Genomic DNA, 14,465 nt, shown 5'->3' with positions numbered 1-14,465 from the left:
AGAGTCTCTGCTGTTTTCAGCATTAACAAGTTCTGGGGTTTTTGGAGTAGAAATAGGGGAATTAGGGTTTTGGGGAAATAACATAGGCTTTAGAGTCGACCATAGCACTAATTGCGTAATCTTTTTGTCTTTTTCTCCCCCCCCCCCTTTCCTCACACTGGGACAACAGTCAAGGTTTTGCCCTCTGTCTTGACCTTGGACAGACATTACCATCTCAGTGTTGCTAAGCTGCCCCCCCCACCCCTCCCAGTAGGGTCTTGCTCTCTAGCTCAAGCTGATCTGGAATTCACTATGTAGTCTTAGGGTGGCCTTGAATTTACAGGTATCCTCCTACCTCTGCCTTCCAAGTGCTGAGATTAAAGGTGTGCACCACCACTCCTGGCTCTAAACTGCACTTTTAAAATTTGTAGGAACCCCATAGCTTTTGAGAAATAGCTATTTGAAGAGAAATTTGCATTTAAGATGGGGATGCAGCTATGGTGGTCCATGCCTGTAATCCGAGCACCTTGGGTGGGGCCTAAGGAGGAATATTGCAAATTGAGGCCAGATGGGGCTACAGAATGAGACCTTATTCAGAGACAGAGAGGGAGAGTAACAGGAGGAAAGAAGGGATGGAGTTATGCAAGAGGTAGTGAAAGAAATTAGGAAAAATTGAAGTGAAAGGAAACATTATTATATCATTAAGTGTTTACATACATTGGGGTGGTCCCACATTAGGCTGAAGGTATGTATTCATATTATAAATATCCCATCCCCCTCCACTGCCACCACCACCGCCGCCATCGCCATGTTAACTTTAAGCACAATTATTTCACTTGAGTGAATGAATTCTTGAGACACTGCTGTGAACTAGTTGCTGGCCTTGCTATAGGCAGCAAGTTGAGTTATATATAGTCTATTCTTTCAAAAATCTTAGTGTTTCAGGCTGGGAAAATAGCCAGTAAAGTGCATGTATTGCAAATAATAGGACCTGAGTTTGAGTCTCAGAACACAGATAAAAATAGTGTGTGTTTGTAGTCCCAGTGCTGTGGAGGTAGTCAGGTAGATCTGTGGAGCTCATTGAACAGATAGTTTTTCCTAATTGGTGGGTTCTGGGCCAGTAAGACCATGTGTCTCAAAAACATGTTAGCCTGAGGAATGCCACTTGAGGTCTCTACACACATGTACACACCCATACACAAAAGCATCTGAGGGTTTCATGGAATTCACTATGTAGTCTCAGGGTGGCCTTGAACTCACGGTGATCCTTCTACCTCTGCCTTCCGAGTGCTGGGATCAAAGGCACCACCACACCTTTACTGTCCAGTTTTTAATCTGTGTAACCTACTTCTGTAGGGTAGGCAGTGGTGTTCCTATGATGCAGATGAAGAAATGGAGGATCTCAGAAGCTGAGTAATGTGACTTTGTAGGCTAGATACCACTTATCCCATGAACATTTACCAGCCACCTCCCAGGGTGTATATTGGTTGTGCTGACATTCTCTGGAATGTCACTTGTTGTCACACAGCAGCAGTTATATATACAAGTAGATGTGTAGCAAGTGGAATACTTTCCTGCCTCCTATTGGGTCTGAGTAGAAAATGACATTCTTTGAAAGCATCTTCTCCTTTTGAGTATTAGAGCTCAAGCACATCCTCCTCAGGCAGGATCCAGTGCCTTTCTACTCTTTGCCCTAAGCGTTCTCCATTCTGGGTATAGTGGTTCCCTAAATCTATAGTCCACCTCACATCCAGTCTCTAAGTGAGAATTAGCAAGATGTTACTTGTCTATTCTCTGTTAAATTTCTTTCTTTTTAGTTTTTTTTTTGTTTTAATTTAATTAATTTATTTATTTGAGAGTGACAGAGAAAGAGGCAGATAGAGTGAGAGTGGGCGCTCCAAGGTCTCCAGCCACTGCAAACAAACTCCAGATGCATGCGCCACCTATGCATCTGGTTTACATGGGTTCTGGGGAATTGATCCTCGAACTGGGGTCCTGAGGCTTCACAGGCAAGCACTTAACCACTAAGCCATGTTTCTAGCGCTGTTAAAGTTCTCTCTAGCTTTTATTTAGGATCATTTAAATGAGGAAGAATGCCAAGTAGAAAGATAGATATCTTGAACCCTTTAACTTAATGCATCGTTAGCATGTGCATGATCTGTGACATGATTTGTAATGCCTGTAAGGGTCCAGCCTTGGGGCAATGTCTGGGCATTTTCATTTTTGGCCTTTCTGTTGGCTGAAGGCTTCGGGCTCCTCAGCCTGTGCTCTGTGTGAGATAGTGACAGCCTGAGAGTTTAGCTCTTGGGATGATCTGGGAGAAGAGTATGTTTCTTGGCAATAGTGAGCCAAGTAAGAGACCTAAAGCATAGCCATGAATTTGAGGATTATGCATCTGACCTTTTAATTTTTAAAAATATTTTTATTTTGTTTATTTATTTGAGAGATGAAGAGAGGAGGACAGAGTGAGGGAGGGAGAGAATGGGTATGCCAGGGCCTTCAGCTACTGTAAACAAACTCCAGAGGCATGTCTACCTGTGCATCTCGCTTATGTGGGTTCTGGGGAGTCGAACCTGGGTGTCCTTGGACTTCACAGGCAAGTGCCTTAACTGCTAAGTCATCTCTCCAGCCCTGACCTTTTTATTTTTACTGGACCCTTCTTTGTCTCGTCCCAGAGTACCTGCTCCTCTATGAAGGAGCTTGGGGTATAATAGCATGGCTTCAAGGAGAAAGATAAAGGTCTCACATTTAATTGGTCTTAAACTTGATTGCAAATTTGATAGAAGTCTGCACTAAGTAGTATTTTCAGAATCAGTGATAGGAATTGAGTGTTGGTTACCTGCTAATCAGGTCCTCATGTTGCCTGTAATTTAGGTTTAGGTAAGGAACTGAGGAATGAATGCTCTCTGAGCTCTGCTAGAGTCTGGACGGGTCTGCCATCAGCTGCTCCATTATCTTGGGAGAATCATTTTTGCCTCTCTGGGCTTCAGTTTCCCCACCTTTTAGATGAAGTTTAAATGAAATGACTTCCAAGGTCTCTTCAGCTTGCAACTTTATAGTTAGTGGCACAAACAGGCAATTCAGTATTTCATCAGGAAGCGCTGGAACCCTGGAGCCCTTGTGCTGCCCAGGAGGAGATTGTTGTTTCCCTGGGATTACAGGTTGTCTCTGTCAAGATAAGGGAAAGGAAACAGCCAGGCCTTGCCTTAGGCCTAACAGAGGCGCAGCCAGGATCTTGGGTCACAAAGGTCTTCCAGAGTGGCCATAACAAACTTGCTGGTTTTACTTTCCTTCAAATCATGCTCCTTTGCTGCGTATTGTTTTAATTGTTGCTAAGCAACACTTTTTTTTCCTTTTGGCAAGGCATGGAAGGAACGAACTCCTATCTTATTTAGTTTTAAATACCCACATGCAAAGAGGAGGGCCTTGCTTAAATTTTGTTGTTCTTTGATTCTAATCCATGACCTGGCCTTTTTCTAATGAGAATGCAGAAATTTTTTTCTGCCTGTCTTGTTAAATAAGGCAGAAAAATCAGTCTATTTAAGGTGCTTGTGAAGCATATGCCTTGAGGCATATGGAAGGTTTATGCATACTCAAAGCTGCCTGGTAGGAGAGGCTCTTGTTACTTGTTTTGTGTTCACAAAATCAATTCAAATTTAATAAAAAGATTAGTAGGTTTTTAAAGAAAAAATCTTCATTTCAGATTTACTAGTTTATCTCAATCTTGCACCAACAGGCTCATTTAAAGGGAACAAAACTGTAATTTAAATCAATTCCCTGGGCAACATTAAATGCTCCCAGGGTGTTACACAATCACTGGGGTGGTGCTTGCTGCTTGATTGTAACTGGAGTCCCACACACCGCCTCCAGTTACTTCCCTTTGGTTCTGCCCTCTTGCTCAAAGCTATGAGATATTTGTCCAAGGTCTCTGGCATTTTGAGCACAGACACTCTGATGCCCTGGGTCTTTCTTGACTATCTGAGTCACCCTTGGAAAAACAGACCTTACCCGTTTGGTATTACTTATCTTTATAGGTAATTTGGTTGCTAATAGAAAACAATTTTCAACCCTGTATACACAAGATGCTTCCAGTAAAATAAATAGTATTACTTTGTCATCTAATTCAATTCCACTGTTGCAATGTGACTTCCTTGATTCAAGGCAAAAGAGGTTTTAAATCACAGCAATGTAATTGGGTCATTTTGTCATATTGTTATGTGTTCTCCTGACAGCAGTATGAAGTGGTTGATTAAGGACTTCTCTTTTGGCAGAGGATTGTTATGATCCTATCTTGATCGCACTGATGAAGATGTGTGGCAAAGTGCTTGAGCTTATACCTCTGTCCCTTTATGATTTGATAAATGAGGAATGGGAGCAAGCTAGCAAGTCTGCTAAGGTCCAAAAACAATGTTGGATCAAAGTTTAGTTTGGGATGAACCTTGAGTTTCCAGTCATTCTTCAAGTCATGGATTGAAACAAACAATAACACAAGACTTTTGTCCCAGCTCCTTTGTTCTGGTGTTAGTAACCTGCTTTTTAGAAGTGTGCGCACGCAAAAAAAAAACAAAAAAAAAACAAAAAAAAAACAAAACTGAGTACCTTGTATCATCTTTATAGCCAGTGATCATCTTATTCAATTTGTGTGGTTTCCTTTACATACATTGGTTTGCTCAATCCTAGAATTCAGAAAGGAAAGTATTGTTTTAGAAATGAGGGACTGACATGTGAGATGTGGAAAGCTTGGTCCATGGTCACATAGCTGTAGGCGGCAGAGCCAGGATGTGAACCCAGATGGTCTGACCCCAGAAGTCATCTTCATACCTACTCTGTCTTTACGAGGGGTGCCGGCTTCTAAATAATCCTAGACACAATTACTGACTTTCTCATCAGCTTCCTTCTCTGTGACCCCCAAATATGTTATTCTGGGCTATGGAGGACAAAGGTCAGTACTAGATGTCCTTAACCCCCGGTGTAATGCTGACCATAGCTGTTTTCTACTGCCTTCCTATGTAGACTTTGGTGCATGTGAGTGTGCCACATTTTGCCTTGCACTTCTGGCCTAATGCCTGCCATAATGTTGGTACTTAGATGTAAGTCGAGTAGAGAGGGGATTCTAAACAAAATCCATTATATACATGTATGAAAATTGTCAACAAAAACTTTAAAAAGCTTGTTAAAACCAATGTGGTTCAAATAAAAAAAAAAAAAAAGCCAGTTGGAGAGAAATTTGTGTTTCTCCCGTATGATTTTCACTCCTCCCAGTCCTGGCTGTGTTTTCATGATGATATTTTAAGCCTGCTGGCCACTGATCTTTTTATTCTGCTGGCTTTCACTGTCTTGTAATCTCTCCCAACATACCCAAGCTTGGCAGTTCTAAAAAGGTTTCTCTTCTCTCTGAAAGTGGGTCCTGACTGACCTTGTTCTTTGTTATACTTTGGCTATTGATTGGCACCCAAAGACCCATATGCTAAAGGGTAGTAGAGTGCTGCTAGGATATTGTTGTAATTACCTTCCCGTTGCTAGCAGAGGGTACCCCCCAAAGTAGCCGGTGGGAGGAAAGTTTTTATTTTGGCTTACAGTCTTGTGGGAAAGCTTCATGGTGCTGGGGGAATGTATGGCATGAGCAGAGACTAGACTTCATTCCTCTACAGCAGGTGGGAAACAGCAGGAGGAGAGTAAGCAAACTAACACTGGCAAGCCAGGGGTAATAAATCTCCAGGTTCACCCCCCAGTAACACACCTCCTTTAGCAAGCCTTCATCTCCCAAATTGTCACCATTTGGGGACCATGCATTCAGAACACAGAAGTTTATGGGGCACAACTGCTTCAAACCATCACAGAGATGGTGATAACTTTTCAGAGGTATGGCCTAGTGGAAGGTCTTGAAGGCATATTCTTATTCCCTTACATGAGTGGGGCATTGTTTTCTATTTTTATTTTTGCCTGGGTCTTGTGTGTGGTGTACACATGTGTGTCCACGTGCTAGCATTTTTGTGCATGTGTGTGGAGGTTTGACACTGGGTATCTTCCTCAGTCATGCTCCATTTTGCTTACTGAGGGAAGGTCTTCAACTTGAGCCCAGAGGTCCCTGGTACAGCAGGGGGAGCCAGCCAGCTTGCCCTCAGCACCCCTGATTTCCACCACCTGAATGCTGGGATCATAGGCTGGCTGCCTCGCCTGCCTGACATTCATGCCGTTAGGAGAATCTGAACTCCTGTCCCCACACGTATGTGGCAAGTCCCTAGTCCTGAGTGGAGTGTTTTCTTGTAGCACGTGCTCCTACCATAAGGTACCGTTTTGCTACAGACTTGAGCAATAGGGATAACTAGTTATGAGACTGGAACTTCTAAAACTGTGAGCCCAAATGAACCTTTTCTCTTTAGAAATTGATTATCCTTGTGCATTTGTTACAGTGACAGAAAAGCTGACTAACCAATCCTCTAGGGGAATTTTCTCCTTGATGCCCAATGCTTACTCTCTGTTCCCTTTCTGATGGCTATAGTTTTAAGATCTCTCGGTTGTTGTTTATAAGTGATTGTGCAAACCAAGTACTTGTAAGTCTCTTTCTCCCTTGTCCCTGACGTTGGGTAGGGCTGTGCAGCTCCAGCTCTTAATGGTTGAAGCACCTCTGTGATGTGGGTGGTGGTGGTGTCCCTGCTTTACAGTTGGCCATTCTCACTCCAGAGAGGATCAGGAACCAGTTTGAACTTGGGATTTGAACCACATCTGGAGGATTGTAGAATTCATAGTGTTGTGCTGCTCAGAGGGCATCTGGAGCCCCTCACCACATCCTGGATTTCACATTTAATAAGCATGTTGTTCAGTGTGAACAAAGCTAAAAGACAGGTCAGTAGGAGTCTAGGTCTCCAGTTGACAGTGCAGACTAGCTCCAGTGCAGCTTCTTACCTAACTTGACATAAGACTTCTCTCCTGAATGCACACTTCCATGCTTGCCTCCTTTGTACTTGAGTGTGGATGCCCCTATAGCCCACTTTGCTGTAGCCAGAAGAATCAAGGAAAGCCTGAGAGTACCACTTGGTTACATGGAACTGCATGGTGACTTATACCCCAGAAGTCACAGAACTCTGTGGATGAGGCACCCCACTTACTCTTGCTGCATTGTAGTCCATACTGCACCCTTGCTCCAACCCAGTTGATGCATCTTCTCCTGGAAGTCAGCATCCTTGGGTCTTTGCATATACTTTTGCTCTCTCTCAGATTATCTTCACAGCTCCGTTGATACTCTTGGACCTCCAGTCTTCCTAATACCCTCTTGCCATGCACATGCACATGTCAGATGTGTCCTTTGGAGTGTCTGCTGAGCCTTTGTGTGTAGGTCCACTGCCCTGCTTTGAACAGTTCCTGAAGCCATACTGTGGGGGGGGGGGTCACTCTCACTTATCTTTATACTGGTTGCATCACCCTGCACATGTTTAACAACACAAATCTTCCATTTTCTTGTCTCAAATAGGGAATTTTTAAACTTTTTTTAATTGACTGCTTCCATACTTACAGATAATAAACCATCGTAGCCCCCCCCCCCCACTTTCCACTTTACAAATCCACACTCCATCATACCCCTTCCCTCTCTACATTAGTCTCTCTTTTATTTTGATGTCATCATCTTTTCCTCCTATAATGAGGGTCTTGTGAAGGCAGTGCTGGGTACTGTGCAGTCATGGATATTGAGGTCCATTTCTGTGTGGATGATTGCATTGTGAGCAGTCTTACCCTTCCTTTGGCTACTCACCTCTTCCACAATGGACCCTGAGCCTTGGGAGGTGTGATACAGATGTTTCAGTGCTGAACACTCCTCTGTCACTTCTTCTCAGCACTATGGTGCCTTCTGAGTCGTCCCAGTCAAATAGGGAATTTTTTATATGCTTCTCACAGGGTTTGTGCAAGGTTTAAGTGAGTTATTTGATATACAACATTGAGTGAAGTACCTGGCCCACATTACAAGCTATAACACTGGTGCATTTTTGAGGTTTACCTTTTAACTATTGCTGCTTTTGTCTTAGTACTTACCCACTGTGTCAACTATGTATTGACCAGCTGTGTCTAGCCTAAGGCTGTTCATAGGCCCTGCTCAATAGTTGGCCTTTGGTCATTTTTGGATGGATGCTGAGAACTCTTGGGCATTGCTTCTAAAACAAATATGTACAGGAACTTCCTAGGCTCCTATGAAAATGCAGATTCTATCTCAGTAGGGGTGAGGTGAGCCTCCCACTTCCACATTTCTAACAAGCCCTTTAGTTCCTATAGTACAGGCTTGCCATGATTTTTCTAAATCTAGAAGCATGGAGATGAAGGCCAGAGGCTAAGAATGACCAGAAGTAGGACTGTAGGTGTAAAGAGCTTGGCTCTGATATGAGCACTGATTGGTTACTCTGGGAGAAGTCCTGCATCCACTTAGGAGTTTCCCCTGATTCAAACAGGACCCAGCATCTGTTGGGGATTTTGGACAGAGAACTTTTGTTCTGGGACAGAGGTTAGGTACATGATCCCCTTTGACAGTAAGTGCCTGTTTTCCCACCAAAGGACCCAGCTGTTCTCTTTGGCTTCCGGTGGAAGCTCTATGGTTGGGACATGGGTCAAAAAACAGCTGGGGAGAATGTAGATACAACACTCAGGATGAGAAGCTCTTGGGAAACCAAATGGGTTCAGTCTAGTTGTGCGGGTGGGAGGGATTGCAAAGCAGTGGGAAGATGGAATTCTTGACTACATGAACAATGTACAAAAGCCTTTCCCAGTCATGGTCCTGGTGAAGAGGGTCTCTTCCTTTTTAGAGGCAGGATCCCACTGTAGCTAGGCTGACCTGGAACTCATTCTGTAGCTTCAGGCTGGCCTGGCATTCATAGCAGTCCTCTTTCCTTAGCCTCCCTAGTTCTAGGATTGTAGATATGAACACCACACACACATCTCTTCTTACATTATACATATGAGATATCTATATGTGTGTGTATGTGTATATCTGTGTATGTATGTATGTGTGTATGTGTGTGTGTGTGTGTGCATGTTTTTAGTGAGCTGGTAGCTGCCGTGGGGAGTAAGAAGGACATACTGGCTAGAAGCCCTGGTTGTGTTGTCAGATATGTACTCCAGTTTCTGTCCTGTCTCTGTCTAGTTAGGTGGCCATGGAGCAATCATTCTGTCTAAGCCGTAGTTTGCCCACATGGACGTGTGTGTGTGCGCCACATGCACAAAGGTATGGTTTCAGGATGCATTGGTGTGAGCGTGCAGTCATCATGTGTGGCGCAGCCTGAGCACTCAGTTAGTTGTAACTGGATGACTGGATTTTCACTTAGCAGCTTTTCAGTCATCTCAGGACTACCATGACTCTTGCTATCTTGTAAAACATTGGTATGTCTGTTTAAAAAATTCAGTTCACAGAGTATACGGTATCTGTAGGCAGGCCAACTTTAACCCTCTGGAGGACATTCTAGGGCCTGTGGCCTGTGGAAGGGAAGCCAGTAGGTCCTTTATCTTCTCACACAAGCATTGATCAACCTCAGTAACTGATGGTGATTTGCTGGAGTTGGTAATTCTGTTCTCTGTATAGAGTTACAGGCTTAGCAGAGAGAGGAAGTTGTCTGTCTTATCTGAGCAGCAGGTCTTCAGAGACTCTTGACACTTAGAAGGAAGATACTGCTTCTGCCCTTTCCCCGAAGCAACCCTTCCTCTTCTCACCCTCCAGTGTTTGGGTTTTTATTTGTTTGTTTTGGAAGTTTGGGGAGGTTTTTGCCTTTTGGCTTGCAGACTGATACAATCCGTCTGGCTCCCAGGGTAATCACATTTCCGGAATGGGTGTCCAATGGTTATTTATTTATTTATTTTGTAGCATTGGCCAGGTTTGGAGGCATCTGTTTCCAAGGTGAGCATGGTTCATATGAGGCAAAAACCATATTCCTATTCATGACACTGTTCGGGGGGTGATAAGTGGAGAGCATCTTCAGGTGTGGAGGAAAAAAAATTACATCTCTTCAAAGAGTCATTCTCTTATCCTTTTCAAAACAATAGTTGGAGGTCAGTGGGGGAAAGCTCCAGTCTTAGTAGTTACAAATACCTGAGAAAATAAGTTGGACAGTTATTCATTTTGCTGAGATTTAAAGCCTCCTGGTTTTTGGTTTTTTTCTTTTTGGGTCTGGTATTTTTCCGGGTACATTTGAGTTCCAATTTGGGTGCCTCTGAAATGCCTGGATGTTTTGTGCTGCTAAAATTATATGTGTCTAAAAATGTTACCAGTGCTGACACTTACATATAAGCTCTCCTGGACTTACGCTAGCCGGTTTCTGTGATGGAGGCTTCTCCTCCCCATAACCATTCCCACAAATATGAGGTAAAACAGAGGTAAGAAATAGAACAACCCAGTACAGGTTCAGCCATCAAATGAGGTAGCAGCTCTTGGGAACTTTGCTTCCGCCTTGTTAGCAAAATATACTGGGGTTTTGTTGCCATAGTTTCAGTGAAAAATTTGACCTTAGCTATAATAACACAGAGTTAGAACGAGCTAATCGGTTTTCTAAAATTAGTATTTTCTAGTACATAAACCAGTAGGAGCACAGTATTTAATTAAATATTATTCAAGGGTACAAAAGCCCAAGGGAATGTAGTCCCCTGACCTGGGCAGAGGAGGAAGGAAACCCATAATCTTTCTTGATTGGTCTTTTGCAAGTTAGGAGAACTTGCCTTTTTTTTTTTTTTTTAATAGTAGCATTACTTTTATTTTCAGACCTGTCAGGAATGAATTTCTACAGCTTGCTGAGAGAGCAAAGCAGACCATGGAACATTACTTCCATGTTTGGTAGTTTTCCCCTATAGGTTGAAACCAGGCTGAACTGAGGTTCTAACAATGACATATGTTGGTGATCTGATACTGAGCTTGGGGTAAAGGGAAGTTATTTTCTATCTGAAATCTAGGTGTTTTGAGAGGTTCCACCTCATTTCTAGACTCTTACTTCTTTGAATGTATAATGTATCATTAAATGGAGCCAACATCTCCCTGTTCTAACTATAGCTATGTTCTGTGTCCCCCAGCTCCACAGACCATTAGTCACTTAGTAATGATTTAGACTCAAACAAGGATCTGTAGGTAGGTTATGTCAAATTTGGTATCTCTCGGTAACTACTCAGTAACTGCCACAGCTTATCTTTCTGATCATAACTGAAAATGTTGTCAGTATTGTGTCAACTTAGAAACCATGGCTCAAATGGTATAGTTTTAGAATAATGAGGTTTCTAGTGTGTTGACATTCTTGTCTTTTAGTGACTTTGCTGTGAAGTGTGATTTTTTGCAGAGGTGTAATTGAGTCCCAAGTTTGTCACTGATTGGAAACATTGCCTAGGTTTCTTGAATTTCCATTGTTCAAGCTCCATGGCAATTACATGTTGATGACTTGTCTCTCCAATTTCATTTTTATGAGTTAACTTTGTCATCTTACTTTATTTAATGGAATTTGAAAAGTGAGGTATGTATAAAGGAAATGATCTTTTGTTAGATTTTTTTTTTCTTTTGCCATTTTGCATGTTTCTGGAGTAGCATTTAACTATTGCAATGGAAAATGAGTCCTTGATAAGACTATCAGAAATGCAGCCCCAAAGTTTAGTGGATTATGTAAGCTCCTTGACACTTCATGTGATCACCTACCTGTATGGATGGAAATGGTCTCTGATCTTGGGAAAGATGAGTGAGAATGACTTGTGTATTCTTCTTGGAGAATGTAGAATCTCAGGCATACTTTTACTCCCCTAATATTCATTGTTTCTATCTATTCTACTAGGTCATGGCACCTAAATAATTTGATTTCATCTTAATAACAGCTTAAGGAAAAATGCAGTCAGAGGGTTCATAGGAAAAGTGACAACATGCATCTTAAAGTACTTCTTGGTGTTTGGTACCAAAACTTGCTTAGGCTCTTCCATTAATTATGGATAATGAAGTTGATATTTATCAACTGTCACTGAAGAGTTTATGAAAGACAGGCTGGGTGGTGGAGTGGTAAACTAGTCAGGACTCTTGATGTGAGTGATAACCTGCTTCTGATCCAAACAGAAAGGGAATTTTATTGACTCAGACAATCCCAACTGAATTGCATGAAGGACAGGAAAGTTGTAGAAAAGGTTCTTGGTTTATTTTCAGTGGGACATCTTGTCTTCTCCTCTCTGCACATCTTCTGTTTGGTTTTCTTGTCTTGTCCTCTTCTGCTTTTGGTGAATGGGACTTGAGTGAAATCCCAAAGATTGTCAGCTATTTATTTTTCCTTCATATCAGGATTTACTATGGGTTGAGATTCTTTATATCTTTAAAGAGCTATTTCTTTTTGAGTTAATGCTGAAAATTTATTTCCAAAACTATATTCTCTACTTAATTGTTCTTACTGTGTTAATTCCTGAAGCAACTAATTTTCTAGTCCTGACAGTGATGTCCCTCTTCTGGCCCCCCAGAACTTATACCTTACCTGATAAAAGGAGACTTGGTGGATGGGATAAGATTTTTAAAATTTTATTAGAGAGAGAGAGAATATATATATGAATGGGCACACCAGGGCCTTTAACCACTGCACATAAACTCCAGATGCATGTGTCACATTGTACAACCAGCTTTATGTGGGTACTAGGGAATCAAATTTGGGCCCTTTGGCTTTGCTGGCAAGCACTTTAACTGCTAAGCTATCTCTCCAGCCTATGATAAGGATTTTGAGATGAGAAATTATTCATTTCCAGTTGTTACTGCTGTTGTAAGGGTTTTTGTAAGAGGGAAGGGTTAGGGCTCGAATTGGTAAGAGATGTAAAGATAAACACAGAGGTTGGACTATTGTGGCCATAAACCATGGAATGTAGGTACATGGAAGGAACAAGGAAATGGACTCTCTCCTAAAGACTTCATGAGGACCATCCCTGACACCTCTTAAATTTTAGACTTCTTACCTCTGTGATGATGAGATAATAGAGTTGGCAGTACAGAATCAGCTAGCCGATATCAGGATAATAATAATATCAGGAATATTATTAACTAGTACTCTGAGGCCTAGGTTAAAGTTAGGCTCCTTCAAACCAAATTGTTTTCTTTGTTCCTGAAGTGACTAACAACTTAAGGTGTGTGTGTGTGTGTGTGTGTGTGTGTGTGTGTGTTGTATGTGCATATCAAAGCCTGAGGAAAGCCTCAGGTATCCTTCCTCAGGTGATGTTCAACATTGTTGAGACAGGTCCTGTCATTGGCCTGGAGCTCCCCCAGTAGATTAGATTGGCTGCTCAGTGAGCCCTGGGGCTCTGCCAGCTTGCCTCCTTAGCCTGGCTTTTTTTTTTTTTTTCTTTGAGGCAAAGTCTCACTCTAGCCCAGGCTAACTAACTTGGAATTCACTCTGTAGTTCCTAGCTGCCCTCAAACTCACAGTGATCCTTTTACTTCTGCCTTCCAGGCTCAGCCTGGCACTTTTATGTGGGTTCTGGGGATTGAACTCAGGTCCTCATGCTTATGATATAAGCACTTTACCAACTGAGCCATCTTCCCAGTTCCCTCGCCTCTACCAAACTCAAGATTTTCTAATCTTCAACCCTAGTTTCTATGTTTTATTTTCTACTTAAATTTTCGGGATTTTCCACATAGCATAAATTATGATAACAAGCCCATGTGAAGGCTCTCTCTAGTTACAAATTATTAGAAAACTTCTGTCCCACACACAATACTAAATTACAGGGAAGAAAAAGGTTCCTTACCCTCTCATCATGTAGGGTGAGTTTGTTATTTTCTACTATGGTGGTGTCGCTGATAGTGGTCTAATAAGAACACTTGAGATGAGATGAAAGGTTCTCTCAGAAAACTTTGATTTTTATTGGGCTTTATCTGGTTTACTCAGCTCATGTATAGTTCTCAACATGCCCTCAGGAGATACAGTATTGATTGCTGCCCAGGGATCTTGTTTCCATTCCAGTATTAGTCTCCCAGATTGCTCTACTCTCTATTTCACTTGATAGCTAAAAGGCATTTAAGATTTTCTCAAGCTTTTTATATATGTGTACCATATGTGACATAGTGTGTGGTTTATGCATGTATGTGCAGCTGCAATGCCCTGTGCACACATGTACAGAAAGTGTTGGGGGGGGTCATCCTTTATTGCATTGCCACTTGTTTCCTTGAAGCTGAGTCTCACTGAACCAGTCATACTAGCTCACTAGTGAGCCCTGCTTCCTGAAGGACTGGGGTTACAGGCATGCTTGGCCACACTCAGTTTATGTGGGTGTTGGGGATGGAACTCATAGTGAGTCAAGCACTCTCAGACCTTCGTGCTTGTGTGGCAAGTACACCACCGCCCCGCACCCAGCCATCTCCCCAGCCTGCTTTCTGTATTTTAATTGGGAGGGTCATTCATGGTAAGAAATTTAAGTATATACTTTCCCACTATAGACTCATGTTCTCTGTGATGGGAAACATGGCTACCAGTAACTCCTTATTTATTATTTTATGGACAGGATCATTAGAAAAAGACT

The 14,465-nt window shown here is 42.3% G+C and overlaps 1 protein-coding gene across 16 annotated transcripts in view; it reads left to right on the top strand.

Moving 5' to 3' along the window:
* The window catches only part of Itpr1 (inositol 1,4,5-trisphosphate receptor type 1), a 380,520-nt gene that overhangs the window by 44,336 nt on the left and 321,719 nt on the right, over positions 1 to 14,465 (top strand). The window lies entirely within an intron of this gene.

The sequence above is a fragment of the Jaculus jaculus genome, chromosome 14 (genome assembly GCF_020740685.1).
Source record: "Jaculus jaculus isolate mJacJac1 chromosome 14, mJacJac1.mat.Y.cur, whole genome shotgun sequence".
NCBI classification, from domain to species: Eukaryota; Metazoa; Chordata; class Mammalia; order Rodentia; family Dipodidae; genus Jaculus; species Jaculus jaculus.
This window is presented reverse-complemented; position numbering and strand designations above follow the sequence as displayed.